The sequence below is a fragment of the Pinus tabuliformis genome, chromosome 8, assembly GCF_031772625.1.
Source record: "Pinus tabuliformis cultivar Carrire ecotype Pingquan chromosome 8, CPIR1, whole genome shotgun sequence".
Classification (NCBI taxonomy): Eukaryota; Viridiplantae; Streptophyta; class Pinopsida; order Pinales; family Pinaceae; genus Pinus; species Pinus tabuliformis.
Window position 1 is genome coordinate 1137228061 of NC_142294.1, and position 17106 is coordinate 1137245166.

The following is a 17106-nucleotide window of genomic DNA, read 5'->3' on the forward strand; positions in this document are numbered from 1 at the left end:
TGGTGTAAGTAAAACAGTTGCACAGCTGCAAAGATTTTGTTATTGGCCAAAGATGAATGAGAAAATTTCTAGATATGTAAGAGGGTGTACCATGTGTGCTAAAAGCAAGCCCAGCAATAGAAAAATAGGCTTGTACACTCCACTACTAGTTCCTTCTCATCCTTGGGAAAGTGTTTCCATGGACTTTGTTGTGCGGCTACCTAAATCTAGAAAAGGTCATGACTATTTATATCTTGTTGTGGATAGGTTCAGCAAAATGTGTACTTTAATACCTTGTAAAAAAATATATTACAGCTGAACAAACTGCAACGTTGTTCTTTCAGCATGTATGGGGTCCTTTTGGATTACCCACTTCCATTATATCTAATCGAGATACCCGATTTGTTGGGAAATTTTGGTCAATTTTGTGGGAATTGATGGACACTAGACTAAAGAAGAGCATCGCTTTTCATCTGCAAACAGATGGCCAAACAGAAGTGATCAATAGGACAGTGACCTAGTTGCTCAGAGGCTATTGCAGCAAGCATCCCAAGCTTTGGGATGAACATTTATGTTATGTGCAGCATGCTTACAACCAAGCTAAACATTCTTCTATACAGAGATCTACTGTTGCGACATGTTTTGGTTTCACCCCAAGGTGCCCCTTGGATTTTGTCTTTGGTAAAGACATAGTGCTTGATGGACATAGTGATGTGGATAAGGCAATCAAGTTCATTAAACAAATCCAAGATATTCACCAGGCAGTACAGGAACAACTGGAAAAGACCCAAGCCAAGTACAAGGTAAGGCATGATAAGCATTGGATGGAGCATAGTTTCCAAGTTGGTGATCAAGTTTGGCTATATATCAACAAAGACAAAATGCAAGTTGAAGGTAAGAAACTGAAGCCAATAAGGTATGGACCTTTCAAGATACTTGAAAAAATTGGTGAGAATTCTTTTCACCCTCATTTACCAGCTTACATGCACATCTACTCAGTTGTTAATGCAGACAGCTTGAGACTATTTGAACCTTCATTGATTGAAGATCCCAAAGAGAAAATTCAATTGCCTTCTATTAATGATTTGTTGCCTGAATATATTAATGAATTGCAGGAAGATACAATTCTAGACCAGAAGGTGAGAACTACGCGCAAAGGGGATGCTAAGTAACTCAGGATTTGACTCAAAGGTTCAAAACCAAGAAGTACGAAATGGATAGAAATTGGGTAAGCAAGGAATTTATACCCTCACTTTATTGATGCTTAAAACCAACTTTGGTGGTCCGAAGGATTTTTTAGTGGGAAGGTCGTGATCTGAATTGGATCCTAAAACACTCTCTAAGTTTCATAACTCTAAAAAATTCATGCCAAAGTTTCAAAGACTTACAAAGGTCGGGCTTATCAGAAATACCCTTGGAACAACTGTAATTTGTGAGTAGCGTGGAGTGACGAGGACCTTCGGTCAAGCGTGTAGATTGTTGACCCTTGGTAACACGCGCTACCATGAAACAACAAAAGGGGAGGTCTTTTGGAGAAATGGGGGAGGTTTTTGATAAGCGATCAGAGGCGGGTCCCACACGAAAACTGACAAGGCATAGGAAGAGCTTCGAGTGATAAGCAGTTTCAACTGAGTCCTGCCTGATGCCACACACTCGATGCCATGTGTCCACCAGAATAGAGAGAAAATTGTTCACATCGGACGGGTAAACATCATGCAACTTACCCACCCGATATGGATGGAGACCATAGGATTTGGAGGCTCCAGATCGACGATGGACATGCAATCCGACGGATGACCAGATTCAATGGGGTAAAAAGGCCGAGTTTCATAATGTTTGAAGTCTAGCATGAACGATGAGTTGGCAGAAGAATCATGTTCGCGGGAAATCTGGGAGTTAAACAGAAATAACGATCATTCAAACATTTCCAACAGAATTGACACTCAGTTCATTATGAAACAGGTGGCCACCTCCCTGTGAAGCACTACACAGTGATGATGACGTAGAATAGGGGAATTAAAACAGACAGATGTAGAAGAACCAGAACGTCAGGAAGCGGAAATGAACAATCAGAAAGCATATTGGATTTAAATCCATAAATTGACAGAGACAAAACAAGCAGCTAGAAAGCAGTAAAGCAGTGAAAAAAGCAAGAAAGCTAAGAGTAGAGAACATAGAAAGTAAGTCGAGCTGACCTGCAGAGAAAAGGCAGCATCAAGACAGAGCCAAAGAGATTCAGAGAGTCTCTGTACTCTAGAGAAAGCTTGAGAGGTTCAATCAAACTCCTCAGCATAGGCATGTCATGCATGAGTCTCAGATTGGGTTCATACTACTGTGACCAGTAGAGGTCGAGTTTTAGTAAGGAGACTCTGTGTACTCCAGTCCTACTAATCTATATCTGTTGGTGAGACTCAAATTGAGCTCACTATTGTAAAAACTATACTTTGAAAACATAATATAGAGGTCATCATTGAAGGCTAGACGAGGAGACATAGCCCAGGAGCATTGGGTGAAATCCTTATTAAACTTGTTGCATTTACATATTTTCCTGTTGTGTTTTCTCTAACTAGTTCAGTTTCTATGGATTTCACAATCTTATCGATCCATTGCATAAAGTAACATAGGCACATCCATGCACACGAGTCTATAATACCTTTAATTCTTTGTCCTAGATAAATTCCAGATCAACACGATGAAGAAAGAAGACCATTTGGATAACTTCTACCTGCAGTTGCAAACCCTTGAGGTACGACATGACAATGTAGCTTGTAGATTGTTTCCATGCACCTTGGACAGTTGCGCAGCTGCATGGTATCATAGCCTTCCACCAAATTCCATATAGAACTGGGGTGCATTAAAATGCATGTTCCTTGAAAATTTTAATGATGACAAGACCCCAACTATGTTACTCAAAGAATTGGGAAGCCTAAGGATGGAGGGGAAAGAAAAGGTAAAATACTTCCATGAGAGGTTTACAAACATATTGAACAAATTTGCAATGGACACAAATCCTCATGACTCCATTACTATTGATTACTACACGTTCGCAATGTCGACTAGCATTATGTAGTTCGTCAAGCGAGCTATGAAAACAACACTTCTGGAAAACTTAATGAGGGTATTTCTATAGAAAAAGAAAAGGATGATGAATTAGAAAAGGACTCCAAAAATGTGAGTAGGAATTGCCAAGCGATGGTGAGTAAGGGTAGAGACGGCCAAGCGATGGTGAGTAAGGGTAGAGACAAAGAAGCAAATGATATTGAAACCCTCACTCGCCTCGTGAAGAACGTGACAAAAGAAGTGTCCAAGATTAAAACAATCAAAAATAGACACATCCATAGGTAGACATTTGCCTAGAGAAAGAAAGATAGGTTAGCAGCTCATTAGGAAGCAACTGATTCTCTCAGAAAATTGTGTTGAGCTCCGTGTTCAATCTCAAGCAGTGCGCAGATCCTGAGTTCTGATTGTTCCATGAAGAACATCACCCAGAGAACTTCTGTTCGGACTCGAAGTGAGTCGTAAAATAGGTATGCAACCATAAATTTGATGCAGAAAATAATATGCAGGAGTAGCCAGATGACAAAGATGATGATGAAGGTATTGAACCTGATGAAGCATCAAGTTTTGGGCATGTGGTGAATGCATATGAGTTCTCACAAGGAATTCCAAAGATGAACATCGAGGAGTAGCCCCCAAAGAAAAATGACCATTACAATCTTAGGAACAAAGGGGCTCCCCTTATAGTTGGGGAAACATAAGAAAATATGAGACTTTTGTTAAGGAAGATACACCGGCCACCCCAAAGAAGAAAACACAAAAAAATCTAGGAAGACTACAATGGACAAGAGTACGTCCAGGAGATGAAAACTTCATAACACTCCGTCAGACAACACGAACATCAGCCCTACCTCGGACAACTCGGTGAGCCTACCACCTCTAGACTACAAAATTGTATATGACATGAAGAAAACTCGGGAAAACATATATTTTTTCAAGTTAGCTAAGATCCAGAGTCAGTGAGACATGATGCTGCATGCATTGGGACAGAAATCAATAGACATCGAAACCTCTACCAGCAAGGAAGCAATCACACCTCCATGATCACTTTCTATTGTGCTCAACATACTCCGTATGGAAGAAGCAAACTGAAGTCTTCCTCCATTCCTTCTATCATTTGAAAATCTTAACTATGATGTTCACAATTGCTTGGTTTATTATGGCATGGAAGCTAACGTCATGCCGCTTTCCATTACAAAGAAAATCAATGCACAATGGAGTGAGACATCTGCATGAATCATCCAACTCGATAAAACATTGGTACCAGTGATTTGTGAACTACGATATGTGATCATTCGACTATATCATGACGACCGAGTCCACCAATGCATCAACATGGTTGTTGTGGACATACAGGAAGCATATTGTCTACTACTCAACAAAGATTGGCCCAACAAGCTAGATGAATATTTTGCTACAGATTGGTCACACATGTGGCTTTGGTATAAGGGAAAATGCAACCAAATCTAGGTATTATACGAGAGTTATATGAAGCACAATGTCACTCCTCTTAATGGTAAGAATGAACCATTCGCCTTCGCGAAACTCATGTTTGGCAACTGTCTCCTGGAAATAGCGTTGGGGTTTTATCTTGCATGGCTAGCTCCAACCCCACTAGACACATAGTTGGGACTCCTTCCTTGCCCAACTGATGGTAATGAAACATGTATAGTTTATTGTATCAATAGTAGCAGTAACAGTAGCAATATTACTAGCGTGTTAAGCGGTCGCTATATAGACAAGTTGTGTACCATGTACTTTGACGGATGAAAGACACAGGATGGCTCAGGAGCTGGGTGTGTCTTGATCGATCAACCCATACAACCAAAAGCATCTAGTTTCAAGTCACTTGGAGTTCAAGTGCACGAAAAATGTTGTTGAGTATGAAGCACTCGTGTTGGGCTTATAGAAATCCATCAACCTCAATGTGGTCATGCTCAAAGTGGTAGGTGATTCATAGACAGTGGTCGACAGGTACGTACACCATTCACTGTTTGTCACCGCATCTCAAAATTTACCAACAAGACATATGGTGATGAATATCTAACTTCTAAGCGTTTAATATCATTGTTGTAACAGGTATGTGTAAAGTAGCTGCCAATGCTCTTGCAAACAAATCTTCAAGAATGTCATCGATTAGGGATAGATTTACTATTGAAATTTTGTGCAAACCACCTATCCCAAATAACATAACTAATTTACGCGTGTTTAATGATGATCAATAGATACTGCATTTCATGGCCAACGTTGGCATCTTCAGATATGTAGTAATAGATGATGATGAGCATGAGCACCCTCTGCAAGCAAAAGATGGTAATAGGAAAGGCCAACTTATCACAAAGAGTGTGGCAACATTGGAAAGGCTTTATGACTTGCAAGAACGTTTTTAGGGGCCAAGGAACAACAAGACCAATAGTTCCACCATCATGCACGAAATGATCAAATTGGGAATAGAAAAATATCCAAAGTTTGTCAATCTTGGTACATGTTGCACATATCAAGAGCGGCAAGCCATTTTCCACTTGCTCAAACAATACCAATTTGTGTTCGCGTGAATGTATGATGATCTGAAAACCTATGATATGTGAATCATCCAACACATCATTCTGATCAAAGAAGGGGTCAAGCCATATCAACAGAAGCTGAGAAAAGTACATCCGTCACTTGAACCCCTCATACAGAAAGAGCTCACTAAGCTATTGGATGCATGGATCATATACAAAGTTCGTCATTCCACATGGGTTTCAAACCATGTTCCTATATGCAAGAAGTCTGGGAAAATATGCTTGTGTGTTGATTTCCAGAATGTGAACCGCACCTCGGCCAAAGACAACTACCATATGCCGTCTATGGACAACATTCTGCAAACAGTATATGGGGCACAAATGTTTTCTCTTCTCAACGGTTTCTCAGGGTAAAATTAGGGTCTGGTAGTAAAACCCGATAGACTTAAGACTACCTTCCGTACCGAGTGGCGTACGTTCTCTTATAGATGAATGATGATTGGGCTTGTAGATGCAAGTGCAGCCTTTCAGTGTGCCATGGACATCACTTTTTGTGGACTCATCAAACAGAGCATAGTGGTATACCTTGACGAAGTTCTTGTTTTCTCAAGAAGACGAGACAACCACATATGGCATCTGAATAAAATATTTGAGTGATGCCAAAGATATGGGATTTCCTTGAATCCAAAAATAGCTTATTCATAGTGTCTGAGGGGAATTCTCTCAGACACATTGTTTCTAGAAGTGGGATCAAGGTGGATCTAGACCAGGTTCATATTATTACATAGATTCCTTACGCAGTTAACAAGAAATCTATGCATTCCTTCTTGGGCAAGATAAAATTCCTCTGGAATTTCATCTCATATTATGCGTAGATAATTAGGACCATGCAGGATACGATCAAGTAAGATGAAATATACAGCTAGGGAAAGAAGGAAAAGTTTTCATTCACCCGGATCAAGCAGGCCATTATAGAAGCACCTACACTCTATATCTCAGACTTTAAGAAATATTTCCTACTATACAACTTTGCCTCCGACATTCGCTCACTACAATACTCACTTAGAAGGATGAGATGAAGGATGAACACCCAATATCCTTCATTAGGACAAACATGAAGGGACCAGAACTCAACTACCCTACCATTGGCAAGCAAACATATGCAGTTTACAAGGCGGTGAAACATTTTAGGTCCTACTTGTTGAAGAACCACTGCACAGTCTTCGTCCCTCACCCAACAGTCCGCACATTACTTGTACAACAAGAATTGGGTGAACGACATGTGAATTGGATGACAGGCTTTCAAGAGTACAATCTTGAAATCAAGCTAGTTCACACAGTTAAGGGATATAGGCTTTGCAGGCTTGCAACTGAAGCAATACACGCACTAGAGAGTGAAGAAGAGCTTGTTGGCTGGGAGTAGGAAATTGAGATGTATGATATAAGGCAAGAAACACCCACTGAATATGGAACCTCTTGGTACGTAAATGTGCACTAGTACCTCGAGCATGACACTGTACCCTCTCACTTTTCTATCAGGTAGAAGTGGGCATTACACCTCAAAGCCTTAGCATATCAGTCAGTGCACAGAGTGCTTTAGAGGAAGCACAATAATGGAGTTTTTCTCAGGTTCCTAGAGGCAAATGAATTAGAGAAGGTACTACAATATTTGCATGACGGATCCACTAGGGATCACTTTGCAGGAAACACCACTAAACACAATGTTATGCAAGCCAGTTTCTATTGGTCCACATTATTCAAGGAAGCACACGCTTATGCCCATAGGTGCTCGGTCTGTCAACAATGCACCTATAGGACATGAGGATCAGCAGCCCTAATGCACTCTATTGCAATGACTGAACCATTCCAACAATGGGGCCTGGACATCACTGGGGAAATATTCCAACATTCATAAAAAAAACACCACTACATTCTAATATCAAGTGATTACTTTACATGGTGGACAAAAGAAGTTTTGCTCAACAAAGTGAACGACCAAGAGGTCATTGGCTTCCTCCAACAGAACATCATCCCACACTTCGATCCTCCAATATCACTTGTTTTTTTATAATGCAACGTACTTTTCATCTTTGAAACTTTATCTTTTTTCATTACAAAATGGTTTGTGTTGAAACACTCATCTAACTATTACCCACAAGGAAATGGTCTAGCAGAATCCATGAATAAAAACCTCATTTGCCTAATAAAAAAGACCATTTTGTCTGAGCATCACAACTGACATACCACCCTAATGAATGCATTATGGGATGATCATGTAACACCCAAGCCCTCTTTGAATACCTCATCATACTTCCTGGTTTATGGTAAAGAAGCCATCCTCCCACCCAATATCTACTAGATTTCACTTCAGCTCTCCCAAGAATCCCAAGGCAAGCCTTGCCATCTAGCCTAGTGTAGGATGAATGCTCTCCATAAACTTTAGGAAGAAATGATGAAATCAAAAGAAAACTTCAAACTCCACCAGAACCATATCAAGAGATTGTTCGATAAGAAGTCTTCAGGGAAAGATAACTTAAGTGTTGGTGACTTAGTTATGAAATGGGATAAGGCCCATGAAGACAAAGGCAAGTACACAACATTGTAGTCCCCATGGATTGGTCTATAAACAGTCAAGGAGAACCTTGGCCCACACAAGTACCATTAGCAATCACTTGACGGGAGGTTTGACAACCTTGCTATCAATGACCAAGGGCTCAAACATTATCTCCACTACGCTGGGCCGTGCCCCGTGCCATGCACATATTCTGCTTGTTGGTTGTTCTTTTCATTTTGTTTGACTTTCTTACTATCATTTTACTTATTTGGTTTGTTCTGCTTATTATTTTTGTTTACATTTGTTTTGTTTTCTTGATACCTTACTATTTTTGTTTCTGGAAATAAGTGATGCGAACTACTACATTCTAGATTTTGAATAGAGTATGTGGATGAGACTTGAAGAAACTTGTGATACTATAGCACTTGGCCAATCTTGTGTCTGTCTTCTTTGTGCTTGGTTATAACCTTGGACTGATGAAGTCTTGATGAAAAATATGAGCTGTCTGTAAGGGAATTTTTGGTCCAAACATGAACTTGTGTCCACATTGGGAAACCCCGTGCCTGTACTCAGCCTTCTACTCTGTGTGTTCAAGCTTATCCAACTAGTAGAAATGGAGAAGGGGAAAATCTAAATGAGCAAACCTATGTTAGAGGTCTTACATGCTTCTCTGAAAGGAACAACCTCTTCTACTCTCAATAACTCATGATCCCTCTTTTTCTCCAAAAATAAATAAGTGCCTATGCACACTTCTCTTGAAAATAATACAAAGGAGAAAGAAGAGAAAGGCTTCCTACATAGGGAGGTGAAGCATGCAACTCCACCGAGGTATTGACCAAGCTCACTGGCAGTGGAGAAATGCCTATGTTCCTGCGTGACTCCATCCGGGCACTGTGCAGGTCCGCTAGCAGGAGAGAAACACCAAAGATGAAAACTTATACTCTAAAATTCTTCAACTTGCAAGCTAAACTATCCTTCCTGAATTCGAAACACTATGATCAAGATAAGATTTAGATTATGTTTAACTGAGTTGGCAAAAGGTGAAAGGTGTATGTCGATGGGGTAAGTGGGGAAGCTGCCATAACCTGTACAATGACTCAATACTCCTCGAAAGACCAAAGCCCTATGTTATCAATGAACTAAAATAGAGAAGCTGGAGTTCTACCAGTGTGTCACCAAGTGTTGTAGTAGCTACAACAATGCTCCAAAATTTTGGCCTCCACCTCTGAATACCGGTAGTTTGATTGTGCTCACCATATCGAACTGTGGAGGTGGTGGAGGTGGAGTGGGCGGGGATGGAGGTGAGGGAGGTGACGTGAGTGGCAGGGTAGATAGAGGTAGCCATGGAATCCGCTGCCTTAGCAAACTGATCCACTCATATAGCTCAGATGGAGAGGATGCAAAGAAAATATCATGGATTTCTATATACACGTAATGATCTAGCCAACTTTTCTATGATACTAGCGGAGTTCTGTTTTCCTGTGTCGCGAACTCGTGAATCTTCTTTTCCAACCACTCTTCAATTTTATTCTTTGTTGGGTTCTAGTGGCATGAAATTAGACATCCCTTATGCAGATCCTAGTCCCAGCAACAGAACCATTTGTTGGCTTAGTGGGGCTTGACCCAGGTTCGAAAGTGATTTAGCCAAGCAAATCCCGGTACTACTGGCCCTTTTGGCAATAGTATGTGGAGTGTGGACTGAGGTCTCACCCAAGGTAGTATGGGAGGGTGCGAGAACCAGGTTTTCGCACCTTTGGGATGCATGATATGTGGTGATTGGTACGCGATTCAACCTTCCCGCTTAGTGGGATACACGCACCTGCAAGCCCTTTGTGTCCTTCGCGTAGCTCTAGCTACAATGCGACCAATGTTAATTACCCAAACCTTCCTTACTGAGGTTCTGCTTGCTAATTACTTAGAGGATTTTCATACATAAGCATTCATATCAATGTTTACCAAGTGCGCACATATAAATAAATAGATATATTTAACACATAACATCAAAATACAGATCCATGAAATAGATGCACAATATGCCAAATCAAACTTATCTTTAATAATAATCCTTTTCAAGTTCAGTTCAATATAAACCTGACTTCACCCTGTGCACTGAGCTGCAGGGGTCCGCGTACTCAGCTGCGGACTCTACTAGGCCTCTACGCACTCAACTGCAGAGCCTCTACCTACTACTATGACCCAATACACTTCAGTTCCACTTCTATCCTCTAACCATGCCTTCACATTTGTCTACTACTTTCTTACTTGCCCAAAAAATAACTTTACACTTAGAGCCTTGCTCGATTTATACAATCCCATGGTCTGCGGACCATGGGTAGGCCGAAATAACTTTATATTATTTTACAATTCTTACGGCGGACAGCCCTATGACTCATCCTAAACTTTTGCGCTCCGTGTCCGTACTTCGCAGAGTCTTTACATTACATTGACCAAAACTCAGTCTTTAAGCCCCAAAACATGCTGTGGGGGGGATCCACTGCCCAAAATGCCCCCAACATAATCATCGTGATCATCCTGAGTCACTCTACTGGTGCGAAGCTATTTGCACGAAGCCACTCCAAAAGTGTTTTGCTGCACAAAGGTTCACAGCGCTCTGTTTTGTTGTCTACTAAATCTGCTCTAGTCCTTCTTTTGAATAATCTATGTCTGGCTCGTGTCTTTTCTTTGGTACCAGCTTATAGTGCTTATGTTTATAGCTACGTGACCCTGTCTGGCTCCTTGGGTCATGAAGATTGTGCTTTGTTAGGTTAGTCAAATAGTTGGCCCACCCATGTAGGGCTTCAGGTCACTGCCATTTACTTTTCCTGGGAAGGGTTCTCCATTAAGTTTAACTAGCTAGACCGCGCCTCTGTCTATAACCTCTTTTACCACATATGGTCCCAACCAGTGCATTCTGAGTTTTCTAGGAAATTTTTTGAACTTGTTGTCATACAACAGTACTAAGTTGTTTACCTTGAATGTGCGTAACTTGATATGGCGGTCATGCAAGGCTTTCTCATGGTGCTTTTGTAGCTGCTGGTGAAATCCAGCCAGAAATCATTCTTGCTCGAGTTCTTCTAATTGTGTGAGCCTTTCTTCCAGAGTTTCATGGTCTAACATGCCTATGAGTGCTACTATTCACAGATTGGGTACGATATATTCCATTGGCATGACTGCTTCTGTACCATAGAACAACTAGAATGGTGTCTGTCTCGTCAATTTCTTGCACGTTGTCATGTACGCCCATAACACGGCAGGTATGCGTAGGTCCCAATCTTTCAACTGCACATTACAGATTTTGATCAACACAGTCTCTAGTATTTTATTGAATGCGTATACTGCTCCATTAGCCTGTGGGTGGTATGGTGTACTTTTCTGGTGATAAAACTGGAACTCTTCTATGAGCGTGCTGATGGTTTCATTCAATAAATGTGTTCTAGGATCTTCCATTAAGATTTTCTGGCAGCCAAATCGTGTCAACATGTTTTCGAACAAAAACATTCCAGTTGTGGCAGCTATGCAGTCCTTGACCAGTTGTGCTTCTGCTCATCGTGTCAAATACTCCGTCGCGGTGATGATGCAGCGTGGACCTGTCTTTCCCTAAGGTTTGATTGGGCCTACAAAGTTGATTGCACATTTCTCAAATGGCTATAGTGTCATTTGGGGATTTAATGACATCTCATCCCTTCGTGATGGTTTTCTCACCCTTTGACATATATCACAGGCCTTACAATGAGCTTTCGAATCCTGGTCTAGGGTTAGCCACCATAACCCTGAATACTTCATCTATGAATGGTGTCATGAATGGATCGTGAACACAAGCGTCGTTAAGCTTCCTGAGGTCCACAGATATTCTTCTTTCTCCCTTCTGTTTTTTCTCTTGCACTACCATAGCACTCACCTAGTCAGATTCTTCCACTGGTTCAATAATTCTGGCTGTGAACATTTTGTCTAATTTGTCGTTGTCCTTTTCTTTATACTTGGGATTCAAGCGGTAAGGTCATTGATTAACTTGCTTTGCGTCCAGTTTCAGAGTGATCTTCATCATCCCTAAGTCGCCAATGATCCCCTTTAAGTCCATGATTTTGGTCGGGAACAAGTCTTGATATTCGCGGAATAACTTCGTGACTTTATTCACTATAGCATCATCCCAATAGTCCCTGAGCGTCACGTACTTCAGCTCTGCTTCTATGCCAATGTTTACCTGCTTTGTTTTGAGTGGTGTGATGATGTTGAGATCCTCAATTAATGGTCCTCGAACCTCATGACAGCCTTCAGTTTCTGGAATATCAATATTTCGGGGGTCGTCATCATCCTCCTCCAACTGCACATTATAACACTCTAGCACACTACTTAACTGTACCACCCATTCTGGCTGCAACATTTCCAATTGCTCCCGTGGTATTTTGAAGCTGGCGAATTTTACTGCTTGCAGCACATTGTCAACAGTATCTGACCATCGGTCTTCAAATGTGAATGTTAACAAAAATCCTTCGCGCAAGACATCCCATTCGCCTGTACCATGTCAGAGTTCTGTCTCAGTATACCAGTTCATGGGTATTACATCTAGGGTATGGTAGAATAAATGTACCCATTTAGGTTGTGGTTCTTCTCCATAGGCCTTGGTCCATTTCGCGAGGTGCGTGTGCGGGTCATCTTGTCCATTGTATTTGTCTTATAATTGTAGCTGCGGTTTCCAAAATTGTAGGCACATAATCCTTCTACATCTATTCCAGTCCTCAAAACGTCCTTGATGTGTTCCCCACCAGCGCGTAGGTGTTGTGCGCAGTGCCCACTTCAACACATCGAATCATTGTTGTTCCAGTACTTCCCTTTCAAGCTTACTCAAGAATTCATCCATCGCCATCAATCCGTCATATGTTGACAGATATTCAGCCTCTATTGTTACACAATGCAGTGATCTAATCATCATGTTGCAATTCAACATTGTTAATTCGTTCAACCGATTCTGCAAACACTCTACTTCTTCTTTTGAATTCGAAGTGCAAGAGCTTTCGTGCTCCCACGAGATCCTCCCATTTGTAGTTGGATTCACCCAATCCTGGTCTCGTGCAGTTATATTGTAAATACAATCAAGATCATCATTTCTTCCATCATCACGCACTCATTCAGTGTAGCGGGCCCCTTCGGCTGGGTCTAGTGGGACTACTATGCGTAGCGACTTTTTCTCGAAGATCATTTTGCGCTCCTTCAGATTGATGACTCCGTTCATATCGGTGGCCGAGTCTATTCCTAATAACATGGGATAGGGATTGTTGTCATCAACAATCTCTATCACTTCCAAATCCGTCTATGTGCTCGCGCCTTCAATATCAACTGTTATGCCTTGCAGCCTCCCCATGGGCAAAATATTATGTTGGTTCGCCATGCATAATTGAATAGGGGACCATTGTAACATGGGCCTGCCCATACATTGCCATGTTTGCTTTGGTAATACATTCGCATCTGAAGCCAGGTCTAGGATTACCTGATCCATTTCACACTCACCAATCTGCACAGTCAACCTCATCTCCCTTCCAGTGCGCAATGCATGCTTCCCCAATTTCCAGACTACATGCAGTTCTTCTGACTCCGCTCATCTAGTGATCAGTTTGTGTAGTCCCTTAACTACCTTTTTGTTGTGCAATAGTTTCATGCATGTCTCTAGAAAGGTATTAAGCATAGAAGGATCCATCCTTGGATCTGGTTGATCCTTACTACCTAAAGTGGAGGCGTCCGCGAAGCTCTTCTTAGCTTCCATGAACATATCCTTTGCGCATTCTAATTCAAACTCAGGTTCCTTTGTAGGAGCCTTACGAACCCATGTATCTTCCTCGAGCTACTTCCCCTTATCCTCCCCCATGGTCACACCACTTTTGAGCATCATGTTCACATTCGGGTCTTCTTCACGTGGTTCAGATCTCAGCATTTGTGTATTCTGAGTCAAAGGAGGCTATAATACCCCTTTTTCACACATCTATGTGATCAACGTAGGGAAATCTATTGTTTCATGATCAAACTGAGCAAAATATGAATAAGATACCCTCGTTGGGTTGGTACAATCATGGACATAGTGCCCTGGTCCTCTGCAATTGTAACAAATTAACTCTTCGTGGCACCTTCCTGGTCCCATTCCTCCTCGTCCCTGAAATCTAGTGCGCGCCATCCCCACAACTAGGTTGAGGGCTCACATTTCTGTCTGCATTCTATAGGCTATGGTATGACCCATCATTAACTCACAGCTGCGACAAGTGCGCTTTTCGTGGCCTACAGACCTACAAAAATTACAAAACAACTATTGGGGAGTCTGTGTATACTTCTCCGACAAAGGACAATTATTTGTCGTTTGTTTTCCTCCTATCTAAATGATCGTGCACCATAACGCGACTATCACACTAGGCCCTGCCTATGCCTCTAGTCTCAAAGGAATTGGTCCCCCTCCCGCCATGTAGTTCGCAAACACTGGACAGTGATCCTTTTCATGGCCTTGGCCTTTGCATTTTATGCACCATACTTTCTTGCGCACCTCTGGCTGTAGTGCCCTATCCTGCTTCAAACTTTGCATTTCCAAGCATAGATTTTGTAGCTGCACGTGGATTTGTTGAACTCCCAACCCAGGGTCTTGTATCAGGGTCTCATGCAACCTCACCGCCATCTCCAATGCTTCGGCCTGGGTAGAAAGTTTCTGATGTGACACCGTTGTTCTCAAGTGTGGTGTCAGAGATGCTACAAACCATGTGTGATGTCGTGCATCTGTTAGTGTCATATTGGCTTCAAAGTTCTTACTCTTCAGCCTTTGGTCTAGATCCTAGGGAGTCTCACCTGGAAGCATCACGATCTCTTTAAACCTGATAATTGATTGCGTCTCTAATTTAGGCCTGCTAAATTCACTGTTGAACTTATTCTGGATCTCTGCTATCCCTGCTTTTGGGTGGTCGTTAGAGTGCTTGATGTACGACATTAACGCGTGATCCTGTTGTGCACTCACCAATGTAGCCTTCTTAATATTGTCACTTGTGACGCCTTCTCCTTCCGATACTACTCTTACCATGAACCAGAATTGGTCTGGATCCTCATTCCCTACTCCTCCAAATACCAGTAGTTTGATCGTGCTCGCCATACCCAATTATGGAGGTGGAGTGGGTGGAGATGGAGGTGAGGGAGGTGATGCAGGTGGCGGGGTGGGTGGAGGTAGCTATGGAATTCGATGCCTTATCAAATTGACCGCACTTCTCAAATAAAATTTCACAAGCTCGTCCTCGCTTTCTCGCAAGGGTGAAATTAAGGGACTATTTTCTAATTCTTCAATGCTTTCGATTTTGTAGATTCTTCCACTCTGTGTAGTCCCAAACATTAATTTATTCGCATAACTCGCTTTTCACATAAGAGCATCTTAATCTAGGTATTCAAATATTTAATATACGTACCTCGTGGTCCGTTGAAAAAATGTCGTTCTGCCTCGCTGTAACTGACGGTCGTGTCCACCGCGAAATCAGTGATAATCTTGGCATTATGACACAGGTTTGGCACTATGACACAAGTGTTGTCCTTGATGGCAACTCACTCAAATGGCGGATCATAGTTCAGGCTCTTAGAATGAAAGAAAAGGAGACATATGCAAGTTCCTCTTAACCAGGTCGTGTATACATGCAGGATTGCCGATCAAAAGTCGCGTATGCCTATGCATGCACTTTCATGCTCGGAAAAGTGCGTACATGTGGGAAAACTTATTTTTAGTCCATGGTATTTGGTCCTTGGTATTTGAACCTATGGTTTTGGACCATGTTATCTCGTCCAAAGTATTGAACCCAGGTATTGTGCCCTAAGTATTGGTTCCAAGTGGTTTTGGACCATGGTATTGAGTAAGGTATAAGACTATAAAAGGGGAAGGCGATCATTAGGAAAAGGAATTCACTCAATTATTGAATATCTTATGAAGAGAAAGATCTAGAATACTGGTCATTGGGTTATGATGCATAGCTGGATCTAAACAAAGGAGGAACCTAAGCACTCGAACAAGGATAATTTTTATTGATGGGTCAAGATCTTAAGGCTTGACTAGTAGTATCTTTGTGTGATTTTGAACTATTATATTTGGTGCATGAATTGATCTATAAATCTGATAATCTAGGTATAACTAATGTCTGAATATTTGAAAAGGGAAAATTATCTTTTATAGATCTGTACACAGGTTTGGCACAACAAAGGCGTGTATACACGTTGGTTCAGTAATTCAAAACAGCGTATACTCTGGTTTGCCTTCATACAGCAGCGTATGCATGCAGGTTCTTCATATTGAAGTAGCGTACGTCTCATAAAATATGTTTTAGCTACTTATGTTTATTGCTGCAGTATTTTGGGTTCGGGATTGGTGTTTGCTTACTGTTACTGTAATATGGTTACAACATTCAGAGAAGTGATTTATTGATTCAGTTTTTGTTGGTGCAAAGGGCATTGGTTGATGCAAATACATTTGATGTTTGATTGAGGTTATTTATGGATCCAGTTTGAAAATTTATGAAACGTGGTCCTTGGAAGAAAAGAGAAGGTTGTAGCCTTCTGTAGGTAGAAGCCTGTGTACTAATATAAGACTGCACCAATACAGAAATACTGTAAAAAGAAGTTTCTTATTAAAAGAAGATATAGACAAATTGTAGCAGGTGGTTTTCACCCACATTGGGTTTCCACCTTATATCTTGTGTTCATGTGTGTGATGATCTGTTCTGTTTCACTGCACTTGTTTACTGTTCTTATGGTTAATGAAGTTTTGATGCATTGATTAAAGATCAACTTTTAATGGATTAACTAAATCATAAGTTTATTGGATATACGCTAGTTTCTTTAGACATAGTTGCTTATATACATGTGTTCCCATAACTAAAGTAGTGTATATATATCTGAGTATGAAAATGAAAAAGTGTTTGATTTGATAATACTGATTCACCCCCCTCGCCCTCTTAGTATTATTTCCAACAATTGGTATCAAAGCAGGTCCTTTAGAAGAAGCTTGATCAC